This window comes from Erpetoichthys calabaricus, chromosome 5 (genome assembly GCF_900747795.2).
Source record: "Erpetoichthys calabaricus chromosome 5, fErpCal1.3, whole genome shotgun sequence".
Classification (NCBI taxonomy): Eukaryota; Metazoa; Chordata; class Cladistia; order Polypteriformes; family Polypteridae; genus Erpetoichthys; species Erpetoichthys calabaricus.
This window is the reverse complement of record NC_041398.2, coordinates 247,409,810-247,433,131: the sequence shown is the minus strand read 5'-3', so window position 1 is coordinate 247,433,131 and position 23,322 is coordinate 247,409,810. Positions and strand designations below refer to the sequence as shown.

General features: G+C 42.9%; 2 protein-coding genes across 4 annotated transcripts in view; one reads left to right on the top strand and one right to left on the bottom strand.

The window, feature by feature from the left end:
- LOC114652371 (interleukin-15-like) overlaps positions 1-1,664 on the top strand; it is a 523,178-nt gene extending 521,514 nt beyond the window's left edge. Inside the window, exon 9 of the transcript XR_007935106.1 lies at positions 1,409-1,664. The gene's annotated coding sequence lies outside the window, so the exon portion shown is untranslated. The remainder of the gene's footprint in view (positions 1-1,408) is intronic.
- The window catches only part of inpp4b (inositol polyphosphate-4-phosphatase type II B), a 533,162-nt gene that overhangs the window by 370,396 nt on the left and 139,444 nt on the right, over positions 1-23,322 (bottom strand). The window lies entirely within an intron of this gene.

Below are 23,322 nucleotides of genomic sequence, written 5' to 3'. Positions count from 1 at the left end.
ACAGATGGAGCATCACAAACATTTGTAGTAATAAAAATTGCATTTGTCATTTCAACAAATGGCGCATCACAAACCTTACCAATGTTTTTATGAATCCCATACCAAATGGCATCTAACAGAGACACATGCATTGCATTTGTTATCTCGACAGTTAGCATATTACAAACATGGGCACTAATGCATTTAATTACTACAAATGTTTGTGATGCTCCACCTGTTGGAATGAAAAATGTCAGTCATTTTCTTAACTGCTTTGCCCAGAACAGGGTCGCTGGGGAGGATGCTGGAGCCTAATCCAGCTACAATAGGGTGCAAAGCAGAAACACACCCTGAACAGGGCGGCAGTCCATCGCAAGGTAAATAAACACACACACACCCTAGCCACACACTAGGGCCAATTTAGTATCGCCAATCCACCTAATTTGCATGTCTTTGGACTGTGGGGGGAAACCGAAACACCTGGAGAAAGTCCACGCAGACACGGAAAAACTTGCAAATTCCACTCAGGGAGGACCCAAATGAAAAAATGTGATGCATTGCATTACTACAAGCATTACAAAATGCATTCCAGTAGATGGTGCACTGCAAATCATAATGCTGAATATGTTCAACAGTGAGAAACAGCTGGATGGATATATATGTCTATGCATCTGTGTGTCTGTCCAGTTTCTATGTCCCTGTCATTCCAATAGATGGTGCATCTCAAAAAAATTAGTAATAAAATGCATTGCATTTGTCATTCCAACAGATGGCGCATCACAAACATTAACAATACTTTCACTGATCCCATAACAGACAGCATATAACAGAGATATACACATTGCTTTCGTCATTCCAACAGATGGCACATCACAAACATTTATAGTAATAAAATGCATTGCATTGGTCATTCAAACAGATGGTGCACCACAAACATTAGCACTGCTTTTACTAATCCCATACCAGGCGGCATACAGTGGTGTGAAAAACTATTTGCCCCCTTCCTGATTTCTTATTCTTTTGCATGTTTGTCACACAAAATGTTTCTGATCATCAAACACATTTAACCATTAGTCAAATATAACACAAGTAAACACAAAATGCAGTTTGTAAATGGTGGTGTTTATTATTTAGGGAGAAAAAAAATCCAAACCTACATGGCCCTGTGTGAAAAAGTAATTGCCCCCTTGTTAAAAAATAACCTAACTGTGGTGTATCACACCTGAGTTCAATTTCCGTAGCCACCCCCAGGCCTGATTACTGCCACACCTGTTTCAATCAAGAAATCACTTAAATAGGAGCTGCCTGACACAGAGAAGTAGACCAAAAGCACCTCAAAAGCTAGACATCATGCCAAGATCCAAAGAAATTCAGGAACAAATGAGAACAGAAGTAATTGAGATCTATCAGTCTGGTAAAGGTTATAAAGCCATTTCTAAAGCTTTGGGACTCCAGCGAACCACAGTGAGAGCCATTATCCACAAATGGCAAAAACATGGAACAGTGGTGAACCTTCCCAGGAGTGGCCGGCCGACCAAAATTACCTCAAGAGCGCAGAGACGACTCATCCGAGAGGTCACAAAAGACCCCAGGACAACGTCTAAAGAACTGCAGGCCTCACTTGCCTCAATTAAGGTCAGTGTTCACGACTCCACCATAAGAAAGAGACTGGGCAAAAACGGCCTGCATGGCAGATTTCCAAGACGCAAACCACTGTTAAGCAAAAAGAACATTAGGGCTCGTCTCAATTTTGCTAAGAAACATCTCAATGATTGCCAAGACTTTTGGGAAAATACCTTGTGGACTGATGAGTCAAAAGTTGAACTTTTTGGAAGGCAAATGTCCCGTTACATCTGGCGTAAAAGGAACACAGCATTTCAGAAAAAGAACATCATACCAACAGTAAAATATGGTGGTGGTAGTGTGATGGTCTGGGGTTGTTTTGCTGCTTCAGGACCTGGAAGGCTTGCTGTGATAGATGGAACCATGAATTCTACTGTCTACCAATTGACTTTAAAATTCTGCTTATGGTTTATAAAGCTTTAAATAATCTCGCCCCGTCTTATATATCGGAATGTCTGACACCTTATATTCCAAATCGCAACCTCAGATCCTCAACTGAGTGTCTCCTTAGAATTCCAAGAGCAAAACTTAAAAGAAGTGGTGAGGCGGCCTTCTGCTGTTATGCACCTAAAATCTGGAATAGCCTGCCAGTAGGAATTCGCCAGGCTAATACAGTGGAGCACTTTAAAAAACTACTGAAAACACATTACTTTAACATGGCCTTCTCATAACTTCACTGTAATTTAATCCTGACACTCTGTATATCCAATTCATTATAATAACTATTCATTCAAAATTTGTACTAACCCCTACTCTCTCTTCTGTTTCCTTTTCCGGTGTCCTATTGGTGGTGGCTTGTGCCACCACCATCTACCCAAAGCACCATGATGTTCCAACAATGATGGATGGATTAAAAGCCAGAAGTCTGTATAACCATCAGCATAAAGTGACTCCGTGAGAACCCTAACTACAAAGAGGACTATTTCATTTATGTTAGGTAGAATGCCCAAAGGGGACTGGGCGGTCTCGTGGCCTGGAACCCCTACAGATTTTATTTTTTTTTCTCCAGCCTTCTGGAGTTTTTTTTTGTTTTTTTCTGTCCACCCTGGCCATCGGACCTTACTCCTTTTTATGTTAACTAAGGTTGTCTTATTTTAATTTCTTATTTGTCTTTTATTCTTCTTTTCTTCATTATGTAAAGCACTTTGAGCTACTTTTTGTATGAAAATGTGCTATATAAATAAATGTCGTCGTTGTCGTTGTACCAAAAAATCCTGAAGGAGAATGTCCGGCCATCTGTTCGTCAACTCAAGCTGAAGCGATCTTGGGTGCTGCAACAGGACAATGACCCAAAACACACCAGCAAATCCACCTCTGAATAGCTGAAGAAAAACAAAATGAAGACTTTGGAGTGGCCTAGTCAAAGTCCTGACCTGAATCCAATTGAGATGCTATGGCATGACCTTAAAAAGGCGGTTCATGCTAGAAAACCCTCAAATAAAGCTGAATTACAACAATTTTGCAAAGATGAGTGGGCCAAAATTCCTCCAGAGCGCTGTAAAAGACTCATTGCAAGTTATCGCAAACGCTTGATTGCAGTTATTGCTGCTAAGGGTGGCCCAACCAGTTATTAGGTTCAGGGGGCAATTACTTTTTCACACAGGGCCATGTAGGTTTGGATTTTTTTTTTCTCCCTAAATAATAAAAACCACCATTTACAAACTGCATTTTGTGTTTACTTGTGTTATATTTGACTAATGGTTAAATGTGTTTGATGATCAGAAACATTTTGTGTGACAAACATGCAAAAGAATAAGAAATCAGGAAGGGGGCAAATAGTTTTTCACACCACTGTATAACTGAGACAAATCCATTACTGTATATTTGTCATTCCAACAGATGGTGCATCACAAACATTAACAGTGCTTTTATGAATTCATGACATCAAAATGGCATATACTGTAATAGAGACATATGAATTGCATCTGTCATTCCAACAGGTGTCACATCACATTTATAGTAATAAAATGCATTATATTTGTCATTCCGACAGATAGTGCATCACAAACTTTAACACTGCTTTTACTAATCCCATACCAGATGACAAGTAAGACAGATATACTGTATGCATTGCATGTGTTATTCCAACAGGTGACATATCACAAACATTTGTAGTAATGCATTTTATTATTAAAAATGTTTGTGATGTGGCATCTGTTGGATTGGAATGACAAATTGGTTGCATTTTTTTAATACAAGCATTACAAAATGGAACCGAATAGATGGTGCACTGCAAAGATTAACAGATGAACATTTTCAATAGCGAGTAACTGCTGGATGGACAGAAGTCAACTTATCCACCTAAATAAAGTGTGTGTTTGTGCATCTGTGTGTCCATCCAGTTTCTATGTCTCTGTTATAAGCCATTTGGTATGGGATTTGTATAAGCAGTGCTAATGTCTGCGATGCACCATCTGTTGGAATAAACAAATGTAATGCATTTTATTACTACATGATTGCAAAATGTATTTCAACAGATGGTGCACTGCAAATGGTAATGCTGAACACACCAAGGTCTACATTTGTTACTTAGATGGGCAGCATAGCTAGTCTACATATTGTGAGTGCCACAAAGGACAGACAGACATCCTGGCTGGACGACGGCATGACTACGGGATAAAATGGAAGGTGCCAAGGGATAGACAAGCAGAAGCTGGAGGCCAGCAGAAGTTCTATTCCCCAATATGTGAGGTGGCAGTGGTCTGCTGGAGGCGTCCCAGCTTGGGCATCTGCAGGGCTTCATGGGAACTGGAGTCTGAAAGTGCAGCTCTCTCCATGTCCCTGGGTGATGAAAGGGGTCGCTGTTTGTTCACAAATCATGTCGGGTCAAAAGTAGCTGTTCTGGGTCCAGTATAAAAGGAGGGGCCTGCTGGCTGACCTTGGGGAGGCAGAATCGGGAGGTAGCAGGCAACACTCAAATGGAGGAGAAAGGAGACAGAAAACTTTATTGTTTGTATAGTTTGTGGGATGGGTTTGGGAGCTTGCTGGATTAAAAAAAATCATTATTTGACCCAATGACAGTGTTGGGTATCATGGGGTCTGGGGTTTGGGGCTCAGTGAGGACCAGAAGCTGGTTAAAATATATAAAATGCTAAGATGTGTCTGTCTGTTAGGCGATTACCCACAAACTGCTGGGGCTACAACTTTAATGTTGGTATCGACTGAAAGCTTAGGACTCGATATGTACTGGTAATAGTGGAGCAAAATTTTGACTTCGGTATCAATACCACTTTCAGACCTCAGTACCGAGACCAAAACAGTACTGAAGCAAATAACAGAAAACTCTGAAACCGTCATCTTACTTCAGCCTCCCTGGTGCACCACCAGATTGCACCAAACTAGACGTCTGTCCCCTCTTTATAGTCCTGATGGCTTTTAGGGTCCCCATAATGTTCCAATTATGACGAAACACGTAGTTTAGACTTCATGAGAGTCAGAATCCTGAAGCAATAAGTGGTCCCCCGTAAAGTCCCATTTACAAAGAAGCATTGGGTGTGGGGGGTGGTGGTGTTGGGTTTGGTGTTCCTGATCACATATATAGTGGGTGTCAGGGTTTGAGAGGAAAGATGAACTTTACTTCCAGTATTAAAAACACCCAAACGCTAGTATCTTTTTCAGAACTTTTCCAGTGCCAATATACTGTGCCACCCTAACTGGAATTGTAAAAAAAAACTGAGGTGGGGACAAACTCCAGAAAAGAGACCTGCACTTGTGGGCTTCTTACGGCAAAGTGATTAAGAAGGTGACTTGGCAGAAAGAAAGAGAAGAGCAGAAACATCTGCTGCGGGTGAAGCAAACTGCAGAAGTTGATTATGTGACAGGAAGAAAAAGAAAATGGCAGCTCTGGCATTTGTTGTGCATTAAGCACATGTGGTGCGGCAACCTGATTGGATTACTGGGGAAAGAACCTTATGATCTGAAATGTTCTCAGAAATGTGAAATGATCAACATGACAAAAAGAAAAGAGGCACCATCTGCTGAGCGTCTTACTTTTTCGTCTTTTTTCAGCTGCTCCCGTTAGGGGTTGCCACAGTGGATCATCTTGTTCCATATCTTCCTGTCCTCGTCATCTTGTTCTGTTACACCCATCACCTGCATGTCCTCTTTCACCACATCCATAAACCTTCGCTTAGGCCTTCCTCTTCTCCTCTTCCCTGGCAGCTCTATCCTTAGCATCCTTCTCCCAATATACCCCTCATCTCTCCTCTGCACATGTCCAAACCAACGCAATCTCGCCTCTCTGACTTTGTATCCCAACAGTCCAACTTGAGCTGACCCTCTAATGTCCTCATTTCTAATCCTGTCCATCCTCGTCACACCCAATGCCAATCTTAGCATCTTTAACTCTGCCACCTCCAGCTGTATCTCCTGTGCCACCGTCTCCAACCCATATGCTGTAACATAGCTGGTCTCACTACCGTCCTGTAGACCTTCCCTCTTTTGTCACAAATCACTCCTGACACTCTTCTCCACCCACTCCACTCTGCCTGCACTCTCTTCTTCACTTCTCTTCCACAATCCCCATTACTCTGTACTGTTGATCCCAAGTATTTAAACTCCTCCACCTTCACCAACTCTACTCCTCATCCTCACCATTCCACTGACCTCCCTCTCATTCACACACATGTATTCTGATTTGTTCCTACCGATCTTCAATCCTCTCCTCTCATATCTCCACCTCTCCAGGGTCTCCTCAATCTGCTCCCTACTCTCACTACAGATCACAACGTCATCAGCAGACATCACAGTCCACGGGGACTCCTGTCTAATCTCATCTGTCAACCTGTCCATCAGCACTGCAAATAAGAAAGGGCTCAGAGCCGATCCCTGATGTAAGCCCACCTCCGTCACTCCTACCACAGACCTCACCACTGTCACACTTCCCTCATACATATCCTGCTGAACATCTTACTATTGGGCAGAAAGGTTTATTGTAATAAAAGCTCAATCCTTGCAAGCCCGTTTATTGACAATCCTCCAGGACACACTACACCCGTCTTCTGAATTCATAGTCAAGTGCAAGTATTGTGTTCACTGATCACCGACCGAGGCAGAGAGATAAATATGAGGGCAATCAGGGAGGAGAAATTCAAACTTGAACCCTCCCCGTGAAGTACAGCATGTGTTATGAAAATTTCAACTGAATGATCTCAGATGGGACTTTGATCTATGAAATTTCCTTTCCCCTCCAGAAGTACACCCTAGGCTGCCCTCGTGACTCTGATCTGAATTCAGTGGATTTGAAAACGACTGGTTCTGTGTAGCAACATCTCACTGCGAGCTTCACTACAAATGACTCATCTGTAGAGCCCCTGTCAGAGTGGAGGCTGACCAAAAAGTGCTTTCTAAAGTCAGCAAAACTCATTGAGACTAAAGAAATGCGTCCTTGTTGCGCTCGTCACTCTACGACAAGAGCCTTTCTTCTTTTATTCTGACATTTTGATCTCATTTTTTTTTTATTTTACTCACAGAAATATTCCCCTCTTTTCACTTTATTTTCTACATGGTTGCATTTTTATTTGCAGAGTACAAAGCCGGGAATGAAAAAATTAACAAACCGTGTGCTGGTTCATTCAATTTAATTATTTATTGGAAAAGCACTCAAGTCCAAGATGGTGTGGAACCAGACAATCACCTGGAGTGCTAAAAAGTAAAAAAGTACTGCGATTTCACCGATGGCTTTAGATGTTAAACTTCCTGATGGAAAGGCAGAGAGTCCTTGGAATTATTTATCTGCTTATAACCAGAGTGCGAAATGTCCTGTGGTAATCAAGGGGTCTGGATGGATAGATAGATAGATAGATAGATAGATAGATAGATAGATAGATAGATAGATAGATAGATAGATAGATAGATAGATAGATAGATAGATAGATAGATAGATAGATAGATAGATAGATAGATAGATAGATAGATAGATATGAAAGGCACTATATAAGTGCAGCTGTAGCATTCAGTTTTTTACCCTGCACCTTTTTTGGATACTTTTTAGCAAATGAGATATACTTTATGTGTGAATAACTATGACAATATATTACAGAGCTGTAAGGCACTATATAACAGATACATAGATAAGTATGGAAATATATAATCGATAAGAAAGGCACTTAACGTAGATAAATACAGATAGAAGATAAAGAAGACTTTTATGAAAGATACAAATTATGATAAAATATAAAAGATCTGACAGGCACTATATGATAGATAGATAGATAGATAGATAGATAGATAGATAGATAGATAGATAGATAGATAGATAGATGTGGAAGGCGCTATATATGAGATTCTGTTGTTTTATGATACATATATTTTCATGTTCAATGTGAGGTTTCAAAAAATTTGGAACACGAGGAACAAAACACCAAAGAAGTTGTGTAATGTTAAATGAAAAGCAGCTGGTGGCTCATCTCACAACTAATGATGTTAATTGGCCATTGGTCAGTCACATGACCAAGTATAAAGGGAGTGGTGTCCCAGGGAGGCGGAGTCTCTCAGAAGTAAAGATGGCTGGCAGGGTTCACCACTCAGTGATAGACACTTACTGCAATAATTTAAGAAGAATGTTCCTCAACATAAATTGGCAAAGAATTTGGGGATTTCATCGTCGGCGGCACATCACATCATTGAAAGATTCAGAACAGCAGTCTCCTTGTTGCCAGGCAGCTGCACTACCACTGCGTCCCTGTAAAAATATGTATTTTGAAACGTGACAATAAATAAATAATAATTAAATGGTCTGTCAGCATTAATAATTAAATGCGGTTTGGCCGCTAGTTTCCTGACTAGCTGTGTTACCCGGCGTCGCCCATGACAGGCGTTAACTGTTTCTCACTCAGAAGCTCCTGGCCCCTGCAGTCTTTAATTGACTTTGACACCGGTACAGGTGCCACCATCTGTGTAAGGACGCAACTGCTCGGTGACGCTCAGTGATGAACCCCTGAAGTCTCATCGAGTGACGTTCTTGTAACTCATTTTGTTTTGTTTTTTTTTTTTTTTTTTTTACTTTTCTTAGCCTCCATTTCCCTCTTTTGCTATTGTTGTCATTTCCAGTTGGGGTTTTCTGAGGGTGAAGATTTCAAATTTCTAATTCATAGTTTAATAGCATTAAATTATCTTTGCTTCTCTTCATGATTCCTTGTTAGTTTTCCTGTCTCCATTTTTTCCTGGTAACCTTCGCATTACTAGCACAGCCAACTGAAATGCACAATTTGTGACATCAAAGACAGGACCGTCAGGAGGTCAGCCCACTAATTATCCACAATTATCCAAGTTTATGATGCAAGAAAAGACAAAAACAAAAGATAAAGAGTTGGGGCACCACCTTGGTGACCCCATTTAACTGGATGAAAAAAATCAAACGAAGAAAACACAGCAATAATTGCGGAGCAGTCTCTGCAGACCGGAGTTCTCAGTTGAACTGACACAAAATGGCCGATTTCCAGTGTTATGAGTTCACGAGTCAGGAAGGGGCGGGTCCAGTTGGATGGACAGTGGAAGTGACATCACCGATGGAGTGTGGAAGGAGAACAAGATGAGACGGCACGAATACACAGCGCCAAACCCTGGCCCGGCAGGTCATTACAATCACCAAAGCCCTTCAGCTGTCTTCCATGTTCATGCTGTCACACACGTGTGCTTGGGGGACAACTTTTGGGCTTAGATGATGACGACATTACCCCGGACCAACCGAGAGTACTAAAGCAATAACGCCATCTCTTCTGTTTTCCCCTGTGCAGAAAGGAAGATTGACGTGCCGCCATCTAGGATGTCACGTCTGGTACCAGTCCATCTGTGTCCGCCTCTTCCTCCCAGAAACCACCATAAACGGAAGTGCCACCATCTTGGGGCAAACTCGACCGACACAACTGGACTCATCTCGACTTAAGCATTAACACACGTTTTCTTTAGCGCTCTTTAAAATATATGCAGGTTTGCCTTCAGGTGCCCCAGACTCTCTATGAGCTTCTTTGTGTTTTATTGCAACGTGTGTGATGACAAATGACTAGTGTGCGATTTTGATCGACTTTTTCTCAGGCAAACCGATTTTTTTTTTTTTTAGCAACGACTTTTCTGGCTTTCGTATCAAGTTGGATGATGGGGCGGATTCACTTTTTTGAGCGACCACCTTGTGTCTTTTTGACTGCGTCTCATTTCCTGGTCCCATTCACTAAAATGTTGTGGATGAGGTTAAGGAAGATGGTGCAGTCCTGGATTCGGCAGTAGACGAAAAACTTCTTCTGCCAAAGAAGGAAGTAGTCAGTGGAACGATACAAGAAGGGCCAGGGACCTTCATGGATGGTCATGGTCATCTGCTCACAGATACCAACTATTAAAGGGTGAGTTGCCTTTATATGTTTGGTGCAGAAGAGTGTCAGGAGTAATTTGTGACAGACGGGTATCAGCAAGAGTGAAAGGGAAGGTCTACAGGACGGTAGTGAGACCAGCTATGTTATATGGGTTGGAGATGGTGGCACTGGCCAGAAAGCAGGAGACAGAGCTGGAGGCGGCAGAGTTAAAGATTTGCATTGGGTGTGACAAGCATGGACAGGGTTAGAAATGAGGACATTAGAGGGTCAGCTCAAGTTGGACGGTTGGGAGACAAACTCAGAGAGGCGAGATTGTGTTGGTTTGGACATGTGCAGAGGAGAGATGCTGGGCATACTGGGAGAAGGATGCTAAGGATAGAGCTGCCAAGGAAGAGGAGAAGAGGAAGGCCTAAGAGAAGGTTTATGGATGTGATGAGCGAGGACATGCAGGTGATGGGTTTAACAGAACAAGATGACGAGGACAGAAATATATGGAAGAAGATGATCCACTGTGGCAACCCCTAACAGGAGCAGCCAAAAAAAGAAGAAGAAGATTTTCCCTTGAATTAATAAGATCACATTATTAAGGACACCCTGCCCGGGATTGGTTCCTGCCTTGTGCCCTGTGTTGGCTGGGATTGGCTCCAGCAGACCCCCGTGACCCTGTGTTCGGATTCAGCGGGTTGGAAAATGGATGGATGGACATTATTAATGAAAATCCTTTTAAAAGGAGCTAGGGGGGCACAGCCTTTGTTATTCCATTATGCCATTCTATTGTGGGCTTGAAGTTAATAAACGCTCTTCCAAATTACAACTTGGACCTGCCTTGGTCTGCTCCACAGCGCCCCCTGTCACTTTTTTTTTTTTTTTTTTTACTAAATCTCCCATCAAGTGTAATCCAAGATTGTTGTTTCCGCATCATTTTGGGATTCACAAACAGGAAGGCTTTAAATAAATAAATAAATAAAATGGAACTAAAAGCTGGTGCTGACTTGAAGATCATCGTGTAATTACAGGCTGTAACTCGAGGGGCCTTTGGGCCCAACGCATTTTATTCTGTCCCAATTATTAAGTTGTTTTTTTTTTTTTTTTGGTCACATATTTCATGGATATTTGCACAGTGTGGCTGGCAGCTTTTTTTGAGCAAGGATTAAGCCATTGGCAGCTAACTCCTGGCACTGCCACTGCACCTCAAGCAGTGTGCCATCCGAGACTAGCACTGCCGACTCTGCTCCCCATCTTGAGTCATAATTGCCAGTCTCTTCTTCTTACGATATTTTTAAAAGCTATGATTAGTGGTCACCACACAATACCACATGTTTTCAGTTTCATAAACAGAATATGATGCATACGGTGAGAAAGTAATAAATGGGCATATAGATGGGTATAACCTGGAATACGGGATAAAGAAAAATAAATAAATTCCAGGGTGCCCCTTCTCCATTTATCTATCAACCTAGAGAGAAAAGCACTATATAAATGTACAGAATTATTATTATTATTAGCTACACTCACATGTAAAAGTGAAAAAGCAAGCCCACCCTGTGACATATGTGGACATATCAAGATTTGATCTTCAATTAAGTGGGTTCTTTAAAGTGGCGTGCAAAAGTATTCAGCCCCCTAATGTTCTGCATGACAAAAGATTTCTCTCCATGTTTATCCATTCAGTATTTTTAACGTGACCTCTTATGCTGTAACATTTCTATTGTCTGTAGATATTTACCTGAACAAGAAAAACTCCACAAAGCTCGTGTTTGCCTCAGTATTCAAGCCCACCAAATTCATACTTTGTCGAGACCCCTTTTGCCGCAATGACAGCCTTTGTTCTTTTGGGTATATAAGTATGACCCCCAGATTGTTTAGGAGGGATTCTTCTCCATTGTTTACAGAGACCCTGTCGGTTGGTGGGATGGCAGTTTTCAAACAGTGCCACAGATTCGGCCATTCCAGAACATTCACCTTTCTGTTTTTGAGCCATTCCGGTGTCACTTTGGCCTTATGCTGGGGGTTCTTGTCATGTGGAAAGATGAATCTTCTCCCGAACCGACTGGAACAAGTTCTCCTGCGAAATTGTGCCGTATTTGTGTCCATCCATTGTCCCTTCAACTCGGACAAGATGTCCAGTCCCAGCACAGCTAAAGAATCCCTATATAGCTGCTGTCACCACCACAGGTCACCGTAGGTATGTTGTTTCTTGAGGTATGGCCAGTGTTAGTTTTACGTCACACACACCTCTTTAAAGTCTGGTCATAAAGTTCTATTTTGCTCTCACCTGACAATAAAACCTTCTCGCACATCTTAGCTCATGCTTTGTAGCAAATTCCATACGTACTTTGCTGTGGATGTTCTTATGGATTGGCTTCTTTCTCGTTCCCATCCTGTTTGATGGCGAGCTCCTGAAATTGTGGACCCCCTGCACCATCACTCCAGTTTCAGCCAAAGAGCACCGCCGATGCCTGAGAGGTACAGTGGGATTTTTAGTCAACGTCCTGCTCTGATGTTGAGTTTGGAGGGACGGCCTATTCCAGTAAGAGTCAGGGTGCTGTGATGAACCTTCTGCTTTCTGATGGTGGACCAGCAGAGCTTAACGGGTCATGTTTTCTTGTCATTTCTTGCCTTGTGCATTTCAATGACTTTGTTCCTCACATCATTTTTGCGGTGAATGTCACAACAAAGACTATGGTCCTTACAAAGGGGGCTTTTTATAACCAGAGAGATAGAAAATACTCACAAGTAGGACCTCATTATGTTTAATTATGACTGTCACCTTTGTGTCATTGGTGATTCGTTTGTCATTTGTGTAAACCTGGAGCTTCCAAAGGCACAGAAGTTTAAATACTGAGGCAAACACAAACTGTGGAGTTGTTCTACTTCAGTTAAATATCTACAGAAAATGGAAATGTCTTGTTACAGCATAGGAGTTCATATTCAGAATGTTTAATGGATAAATATGGAGGGGGCAAATCTTCTGTCAGGCAGAACACTAGGGCAACTTTTAAAGGGGTTAAATACTTTTGCACGCCATAGTAGATAAAAGGTGACCAATTTAAATGGAAATTCAAATTTGCAATCCTGTTTTCAATAAAAAGTGAACAGATGTGCCATTTCCATCTAAGGAAAAAGTAAGCCCCCCCACCCCACCCCTCCCCAAGGCTCTAATAGTAGCTGTTGATCTAATGTGTCCGGTGGTCTCATACATCGACTGACAGAAAGTTCTTCCCCACTCCTCCACGCAGGACTGTTGAATTGCACAACTCCCCCCCCACCCATTCCACCCCATCCCAGCAGATCCAGGCTTTGACTTGACCCTCCATTTTTTTTTCAGCCATCTTTGGTGGTTTTACTGGTACTCTATGTTTCATCCTAATTGTCATGTTGCATGGTCCCATTTCGGTTGAGGTTCAATCTTCTGAGAGCTTCTGTGAGCTGCCTGAAACGTGATGCAGCAAAGTAGACTCAAACAGACCAGAATATTTGCACCACCATGCTTTACAGTTGCTATCAGGTTCTCCTGGTCAAATGTTGTCTTTGGTTTTTGCCAGATATGCCTTCCGGTGCTGTGGCCAAATCATTTTATCTTTGCCTCGTCTGCCCACAACTCCTGATCTCTGCCCAGGTGTCCATGGCAAACTTTAGCCTGGCTCTGATGTTCCCTCTGGTTTCCACCAGGCACACCTCCTATGTGCTGTACATCTCATTTGTTGCAGCATCCGATATATCTGGAAAAGGACAAAGGTCCAAGTCTTTAGAGTCCTGGTGCTTCCAGTTTGCAAGACTGGACTGTCACTTTGGAGAATCCGCTGGTTTGACTTTGTGTTGCTCACGGAGTCCGGAATGAGGCACATGACCTGCACTGTGAGGGAGCATCAGTTACGGCACTACGGCCATGAGGCACCGTTACCCAAGGGTGATCTGGCTCGTGCACGCTGGCGCAGTGGTAGCGCTGCTGCCTCGCAGTTAGGAGACCCGGGTTCGCTTCCCGGGTCCACCCTGCGTGGAGTTTGCATGTTCTCCCCGTGTCTGCGTGGGTTTCCTCCCACAGTCCAAAGACATGCAGGTTAGGTGCACTGGCGATTCTAAATTGGCCCTAGTGTATGCTTGGTGTGTGGGTGTGTTTGTATGTGTCCTGCGGTGGGTTGGCACCCTGTCCGGGATTGGTTCCTACCTTGTGCCCTGTGTTGGCAGGGATCGGCTCCAGCAGACCCCCGTGACCCTGTGTTCGGATTCAGCGGGTTGGAAAATGGATGGATGGATGGATGGATCTGGCTCGTAGGACCCTCATTGTTGAGGACCTGATTGGCTGGACCAGGCCAAGGGGACGCCCACGTAACACCTGGCCACGGCAGATAGAGGGTCATTTCCAGGCGGTGGGACTGGGCCGCATGTCTGCTTGGTGGGTTGCCAACCGGGATCCCAAGTTGTTTCGTCGTGTGGTGGGTGCGGCGACGTGCTGTACCAGTGCCTGCTCCCCCAGCCTAAACCTGACCTGTCTGCCTTTTCCAGGTTAGTCAGAGCCGGGAGCGAAGAAAGAGAGAGAGAATGAAGAAGAGGCAGCTCTTTAACTATTTGATACAAGGTCATTTGTGATAAACAACCATTTGGTTTGAACCTGGGACTAGTTAGTGTGTTTGGGGCTTGGGGCTCAGTGGCACCCCCTAGCCTCCACAATGAAGATGAGAAGAGAGATCAGAGATTTTGCTTTTGTTCCCTGGTATTTCCATCTCATTGTGTTAAACAACATAACACAGGGCAGCACATTTTGTATCACACCACACAAAAGTATTGGAACATGACAAGCTGACAGTGTTTCTTGTTACCCCGGTGTGTCATATATGATTGATGGTTTAATCATGAAGTTGACCTGGATGTCTCCTCTCAGTTTAAGCTTTGGCCGTCGTCACCCGTGAAGACTGCACTTGTAGTTACGAAGGGTAGACCACCATGAAGGCCAGAGAGCTGTCTATGTCAGAAACGCTAGCCATTCTGAAGCTGAGAAACTGGGGGGTGAGGTGGGGAATTCCATCTGAGGTATTTTCAAAAACCATTGGGCACTGCCAGTACCACAGTTTGGAATGTCTTAAAAAAAAAAGAGGGAAACCACTGGTATACTGAGCAACAGGCACTGAGTCGGTCGTCTAAGAAAAACAACAACAACTGAGGACCGAAAAATGGACAGAGGAATAAAGACAAACCCCAAAGCAATAGTACGCAACATCATGAACAACCTCCAAAGAGCACAGGTGGAAATATCACAGCCCAAGGTTGGAAGGAGACTTTAAGAACAACATGGAGCCCATGCTGCCAAGAGGCAAACCACTCAGCAGCAGGAAAAAAGCCAGATTTGAGAAGAAAACAAAAAGTACAGAGAACATTAGAACATACGAGCAACCAGGATGACAAGAGGCCATTCAGACCACCAGAGCTCGCCAGCCCTAAACCACCAAATTCTTCTAAAAAAAAAAAACAGCAAGTTGAGTTTTTGAAAGTCCCTAAAGTCCTGCTGTCCACCACATGACTTGGTCACTTATTACTCCAAGTGTCTGTGGTTCTCTGTGTGAAGAAAAACTTCCTAATGTTTGTGTGAAATTCACCCTTAATTCTTTGCATTTATATAGCGCTTTTCTCACTACTCAAAGAGCTCAGCAATCGCAGGTTAAGGGCCCAACAGAGCAGAGTCCCTATTGGCATTTTACGGGATTCAAACCGGCAACCTTCCGATTACCAGTGCAGATCCCTAGCCTCAGAGCCAACCCTTCACAAGTTTCTGTCTGGGTCCACGTGTTCTTGATGAACTCATTTTAAAGTCACCGTCTCAATCTACTGGACTAATTCCCTTCAAAATTTTAAACACTTCACTCAGGTCTCCTCTTAATCTTCTTTAAAGGCTCAGCTCTTTTAATTTTTCCTCAGAACTCATCCCTTGTAACCCTGGAATCAGCAGTGTCGCTCTTCTCTGGACTTTCTCCAGTGCTACTATGTCTTTATGGAGACTAAAACTGCCCACCGTACTCCAGATGAGGCCTCACCAGTGTGTTATAAAGCTTGAGCAGAACCTCCTGTGACTTGTACTCCACACATCAAGGCGCTATATGACCTGACATTCTGTTAGCCTTCTGAATGGCTTGTCTGGCCGTCGATAGCTTAGAGTCCAATACGACTCCTACTTCCTTCTCATTAGGTGGACTTTTGATTTTCAGACCCTCCATTGTGTATTCAAACCTCACATTTTTACCTTTTATGTGTAATTCTTTGCATTTACCGATATTCCATTTTCTTTTGTTTAGACTGTAAAGGCTCAGCTCTTTTAATCTTTCCTCATAACTCATCCCCTATAGCCCTGAATCAGCCAAGTTGCTCTTCTCTGGACTTTCTCGAGTGCTGTTATGTCCTTTTTGTAAACCAAAACTGCACCCAGTAATCCAGATGAGGCCTCACCAGTGTGTTATAAAGCTTGAGCAGAACCTCCTGTGACTTGTACTTCATACATCAAGGCGCTATATAACCTGACAGTCTGTTAGCCTTCTTAATGGCTTGTCTGGCAGTTGATCGTGTCAAGTCCACTACAACTCCTAAGTTCTTCTCATGAGGTGGACTTTCGATTTTCTGACCTCCCATTGTGTATTCAAACCTCACATTTTTACTTCCTACATATAATAATTTACATTTAATTACATTCCATTTTCTACTGTTTAAACTGTAAAGGCTCAGCTCTTTTCATTTTTCTTCATAACTCATCCCCTATAGCCCTGAATCAGCCGAGTTGCTCTTCTCTTGACTTTCTGTAGTGCTGTTATGTCCTTTTTGTAGACCAAAACTGCACCCAGGATTCCAGATGAGGCCTCACCAGTGTGTTGTAAAGCTTGAGCAGAACCCCCTGTGACTTGTACTCCACATGTCAAGGCGCTATATAACCTGACATTCTGTTAGCCTTCTTAATGGCTTCTGAACACTGTCGGGAAGTCAATAGCTTAGAGTCGACTACGACTCCTAAATCCTTCTCATAAGGTGGACTTTAGATTTTCAGACCTCCCATTGTGTATTCAAACCTCACTTTTGACTTCCTTCATATAATATTTTACATTTCATTACATTTTCTTCTGTTTAAACTGTAAAGGCTCAGCTCTTTAAATTTTTCTTCATAACTCGTTCCCTGTAATCCTGGAATCAGCCGAGTTGCTCTTTTCTGGACTTTCTCTAGTGCTGTTGTGTCTTTTTTGTAGACTGGAGACCAAAACTGCACCCTGTACTCCAGATGAGGCCTCACCAGTGTGTTATAAAGCTTGAGCAGAACCTCCTGTGACTTGTACTCCACATGTCAAGGCGCTATATAACCTGACATTCTGTTAGCCTTCTTAATGGCTTCTGAATGCCATCTGGAAGGTGATAACATAGAGTCCACTACAAATTCATTGGCCAATACTTTTGCAGGGGACTGTAAGTTAAGTTAATTAATGGAACAAAAATCCTCAACACCTAGGACTCTGTTGACATCCTCGCGCCATCTACTGGTAGCTTTGAAAATTACAACACGGAAATAACTACAGATCAAGATGGAAACGGGGACAAATTTAGAAGGGGGCACAGGATTTATACATGGCGAGTGGGAGGGGCTAAGTGACGCAGGATTCCGATACAAATAAATCCCACCTCATTATTTTCCATTCACCACAAATACACCCAACAACGTATAAGCAGCAAATAGAATCTCGTCCTGCACAATGCACACTGCTGTTATGACCTGAGAGTCTCGAAAACACTAAAGAGTTCCAAAAACACTCCCAAAAATGCTCATTGGGAGGGACATTTACCGTCCAAACCTGGGTGGACATAAAACATAAATGCAAGGTCTTTATAAAATGACAGATTTACAGTATTCCACAAAAAAAAAAAGCCCCACAAAGCACAAAAGGCCTACCATACCTTCCAGAAAACAACCAAATCCCAATACAAGAATCCAAAGGCAAAGTCAACAAATGGAGTAAAATGGACAAAAATTGCAAAAGATACCATAAAGCAGTAGAACAGCAAAACACACACACACAGGCTAAAATAAGGACCCAGCCTGTCACCCTGTGACGTTTCGGCAGTGGTGTCCAGTAATTCCTGGGATGGGCTCCACCCTCCCGGTAACCCAGTCCTGGAAAAGCGAGATTGAGAAGATGGATAAACAGACAATGTATACAGTAACTCTCTCTGTGTGCATATCTTGCATAATACAAATTTGTCATTTTGGGGATGATCAAAAGCCCCCCAAAACCTGGGACCCTCATTTTGACTCTCCTCGTCACCTTATCAGCCTCTGCACTTGTGTGCTTATAAACTGCTAAGTGACTCCAGCCTGAGCTTAGTGCTTTCAGTAATTGTTTCTATTGACCTCCTTTGATTCGACTCCCCCACCACCACCCCACCCATTCATATTTCAATCTTATCTCTCTCGTTCCCCCGGCCCTGAGTGGAAGTGCAGGCTAAGATACAATTAACACTTGGTGACCTCCACCCGCATCTACAGAGCGCCCGCAGGTAAGCGCAGGTTTAAGGTTCGGTTCTTTCTGCCATCCCTCATCCTGTTGTGTTGTTGTCTGCTCTGAGATAAACTGGCATCGTACTTGGGATTTCGGAAGGAGCTGCCGATGTTTATTTCCTTAAAAGATGACCAGTGAGACGCCAAACAGGCTGGCTTTGAGTGGTGCTCCATATTAATTTAAGACATTGTGTGTGTCATCTCCTCTTACAGAGTCGAACAACTCTGTGTCACCGACTGGATCTTCTTAACACATTTTCACAAAGGCATAAAGCACCCGTACTGCAGAGCACTGCTGTTTGTCACTTTTCTAAACTGAATTCTGAGTTAACACTTTTTACTCTCAGTTGAAGGTGGCACAGCGATTAGTGCTGCTGCCTCACAAGTCTACGTTCCTGCACATATTTGTTGTCTACATGAAGTCTGCACATTAACCGGCTGACGCTTTATCTTCAGATCCCCAGAGACGTGCGGACTAGGGGGGTGTGTGTGACACCCTGGGGCCACATTAGGGGTTCTGGCAAGGACAGGTGACCCTAAATTGGATTAGGGATTTTTTTTTAATTTGGATTGGACCGTTTTCTTTTTTCTTATTAATAATTCTGTCGTGTAAGGAGGAGGGTCATTGTTATTGTTTGTTATAATATCCCAGGAGCTTCTGTAAAAAAAGATAAACTTCCCCCTTTGGGACAAACGCAATACTACATAGATAGAGCGAAAGGCACTATATAATAAAAAGATACATAGATAGAAAGATACTATTTAATGATGATAGATAGATAGATAGATAGATAGATAGATAGATAGATAGATAGATAGATAGATAGATAGATAGATAGATAGATAGATAGATAGATAGATAGATAGATAGATAGATATGAAGGGCATTACATAACACATAAACAAGAAATAATAAAAGGTAGGTTGATTAAGAAGGAATTAATGGCAAATACTTAAAAAAAGCACTATATACACAGAGGGGAGCAGCAGAGTGTGTATGACTGATGAGCCCAAATGAGGGCGAAACACGTGTCGCGTACTCTTTGCATTACTTGACAGTAAACTATGCAACATATATATATACATATATCAGAGTGTGGTGACAAACTATATACATAAATATACATACACACACACACACACATATATACTGTATATGTCTACAGTCATATGAAAAAGTTTGGGAACCCCTCTTAATTCTTTGGATTTTTGTTTCTCATTGGCTGAGCTTTCAAAGTAGGAACTTCCTTTTAATATCTGACATGCCTTATGGACACAGTAGGATTTAAGCAGTGACATGAAGTTTAGTGGATTAACAGAAAATATGCAATATGCATCATAACAAAATTAGAGAGGTGCATAAATGTGGGCACCCCAACAGAGATATGACATCAATACTTAGTTGAGCCTCCTTTTGTCCTCTAGACGCTGTCCTCCTGTAGCCTCTGATGAGTGTCTGATTCTGGATGGAGGTCTTGTTCACCATTCTTCATACAAAATCTCTCCAGTTCAGTTCAATTTGATGGACAGCCTGCTTCAAATCATCCCATAGATTGTCAATGATATTCAAGTCAGGTGACTGTGACGGCCATTCCAGAACATTGTACTTCTCCCTCTGCATGAATGCCTTTGTAGATTTCCAACTGTGTTTTGGGTCATTGTCTTGTTGGAATATCCAACCCCTGCGTAACTTCAACTTTGTGACTGATGTTTGAACATTATCCTGAAGAATTTGTTGATACTGGGTTGAATTCATCCGACCCTCGACTTTAACAAGGGCCCCAGTCCCTGAACTGGCCACACAGCCCACCCCACAGCATGATGGAACATCCACCAAATGTGACAGTAGGTAGCAGGTGTTTGTCTTGGAATGTGGTGTTCTTCTTCCGCCATGCAAAGCGCTTTTTGTTATGACCAAATAACTCCATTTTTGTTTCATCAGTCCAAAGCACTTTGTTCCAAAATGAATCTGGTTTGTCTAAATGAGCATTGGCATACAACAAGTGACTCTGTTTGTGGCGTGAGTGCAGAAAGGGCTTCTTGCTCATTACCCTGCCATACAGATGTTCTTTGTGCGAATTGTGCTGAATTGTAGAACGATGTACAGATACACCATCTGCAGTGAGATGTTCTTGCAGGTGTTTGGAGGTGATCTGTGGGTTGTCTGTCACCATTCTCACAATCCTGCTCATATGCCACTCCTGTATTTTTCTTGGCCTGCCAGTCCTGCTGGTTTAACAGCAACTCTGCCTGTGGCCTTCCATTTCCTGATTCCATTCCTTACAGTTGAAACTGACAGTTTAAACCTCTGAGATGTCTTTTTGTAGCCTTCCCCTAAACCAGGAGACTCAACAATCTTTGTTTTCAGATCTTTGGAGAGTTGCTTTGAGGATCCCATGCTGTCACTCTTCAGAGGAGAGTCAAAGGGAAGGAAGCCCAACTTGTGATTGACCACCTTAAATACCTTTATATCTCATGATTGGACACACCTGTCTATGAAGGCTTAACGAGCTCATAAACCAATCAGCATTGAGCAGTGACAGGCATTCAAATCAGCACAATGACAAGGGGACCCACATTTGTGCACAGCCAGTTTTTCACATTTGATTTCATTTCATACAACTAAATACTGCGTCACTAAAAATCTTTGTTCGGAAAACACCGCAGTACTCAGATGTTCAAAATGAAAGACATACCACTGTTATCTTTTTTGTTGAAAAGAGAGTCAATTATTATGCAGTCTAAGAGGGCTTCTCAAACTTTTTCATATTACTGCATATATTATATATATATATATATTTTTTTTTACTTATAACAAATGTTTTGCCTGCTGCTACTTTTACCTGACAAGATGGAGGAATATTTCCAATTCCACAGGTTCTGCACTGGGGATTTCTCCACATGGCTCCCCCCAGCCAGCAGCAGATGAGCGCCACACTCGCCTTGCAGGTCCAGCACCTTTGCCCACTGCAGCCCCCCCTGATCTCAGAAAGCCAAGAGCCCACTTCATTAACACGGGAGGTAAAATACTGGCCTGGTAAAGAGAGGAATGAGTCAGCCGCTCGGCCAACTGCCACTTGTTTACATTTTATGCTAATGGAGGACCGCGATATTTTGGTGGCTGCCTCCCCGCCAGGGTGCTCTGCTCAAGGTGGGCCTTTGAGATAAAAGCAGGAAATCAATGCTCCGGTGGCAGAGAGTTATTGACTCTCGGGGCCAACCTGCCGCTCACTCTTACTCGCTCCAGTCTGAGCAAAGAACGGAGGGAGAGGGAAGGAAGGGGAATCAGATATCTGCAGGATTCCAGGGTCAATATTGTCGTTACTTATGTGTGCCAATCAACCTGCATCATGTCGCCATTCTCCGTCTCACAAAACCAGAAAATGGACATGCATACAGTATGTAGAGTGCCATTAGAAAGTATGCAGACCCCTTCACATTTTGTTATGTTGCAGCCTTATACTAAAATGATTTCAAGCAACACTCAATAGCCCCAAAATGAGAATAGTAGAATCAGGATTTTTGGAATTGTTGAAAATTTATTGACAATTTAAAAAAAATGAAATATCACATGGACAGTCCTATTCTACTGATCATCACCGAGATGTTTGGAGTTCGACCTGCCTGTGTTCCTTTGAATGGAACGGACATGATTAAGAATGGCACACACACACACACACCTGGTTTAAAATCTTGATATTTTACTTGCAGAGCCCTCCATGGTCAGGACCCCCAACTAATTTTGTGATCTTGTGTGCCATTACATTGGCGGTTAGATCCGGGACAGAAGGGGTCTCCTTTCTATACTTCACCCCACCCAAAACTCTTCACTCTGTTATTAAATTAGATGAACAGAGTCATCTAATAAACAATAATAATAATATAATAATATAATAAACAGGAGTCACTTTGAATAAACTGTTAGGTTTCTATAGGCCGCCCTGCCCAGGGTTTGTTTCCTGCCTTGTGCCCTGTGTTGGATGGGATTGGCTCCAGCTGACCCCCGTAACCATGTAGTTAGGATATAGCGGGTTGGATACTGGCAGGATGGTTTCTATAGGCAGTGTTGCCCTCTAGTGGCAAAAGATGTTCTACTCTAAACTCCCAAGATTTTCAATTCACACCCCAGCACTGTGTCACCACACTCTAATGCTGTTAATATGGAAACAATTACACTTGACAGCTGTGAATTGGCAGCAGGAAGGGTTGCCCCCTAGTGGTGGCTAAAATGGTGTACTCCAAACCTGAAGATTATCAATCTAGAGGACTACAACTTTGAAAATATGGAAGCAATCATGCCCTCCACTAGTAATCTGCGAGTCATCCCGGTGGGGAAATTCAGATGCATACAGCATTAGAAACATACAAAAAAACTAAGAATACAGACTCATGGGACAAATAATACAGCCAATCAATCAATCAATTGATAAATAATAAATAAATGTATAATATGCAGATATTTCAAAATGAACTTAAGAGGTATGTCAGGAGGAAGCACTGAACTGCCTAATAGAAATGGGCAAAAAAGACCCCCCCCAGCAGTGGCATAGCTAGGGGGGGGGCAAGGGGGGGACATCTGTCCCCGGGCGCAGCATCCAGGGGGCACCAAATTTCCCTTCCCCATTGCATTTTGGCAAACAGGAGGGGGCGTAAAATCTTCAGTTGTCCCCAGGCGCTGAAAACCCTAGCTACGCCTCTGCCCCCTAGAGGCGCATTTTAGCACACCGTGGTGGAACAGGCCTGTAACTAAAAGGAGCGCCTCCTGGAGGGGATTTGACAGAGTCAAGCTTGACGTCCTGATGGAAAACCTTCTGAAAAGAGGCGTCTGTGAAAAAGAGGTTAGTCTGATAGCGGACACGTACAAGAACCAATAAGGCTTTATGGGGACGG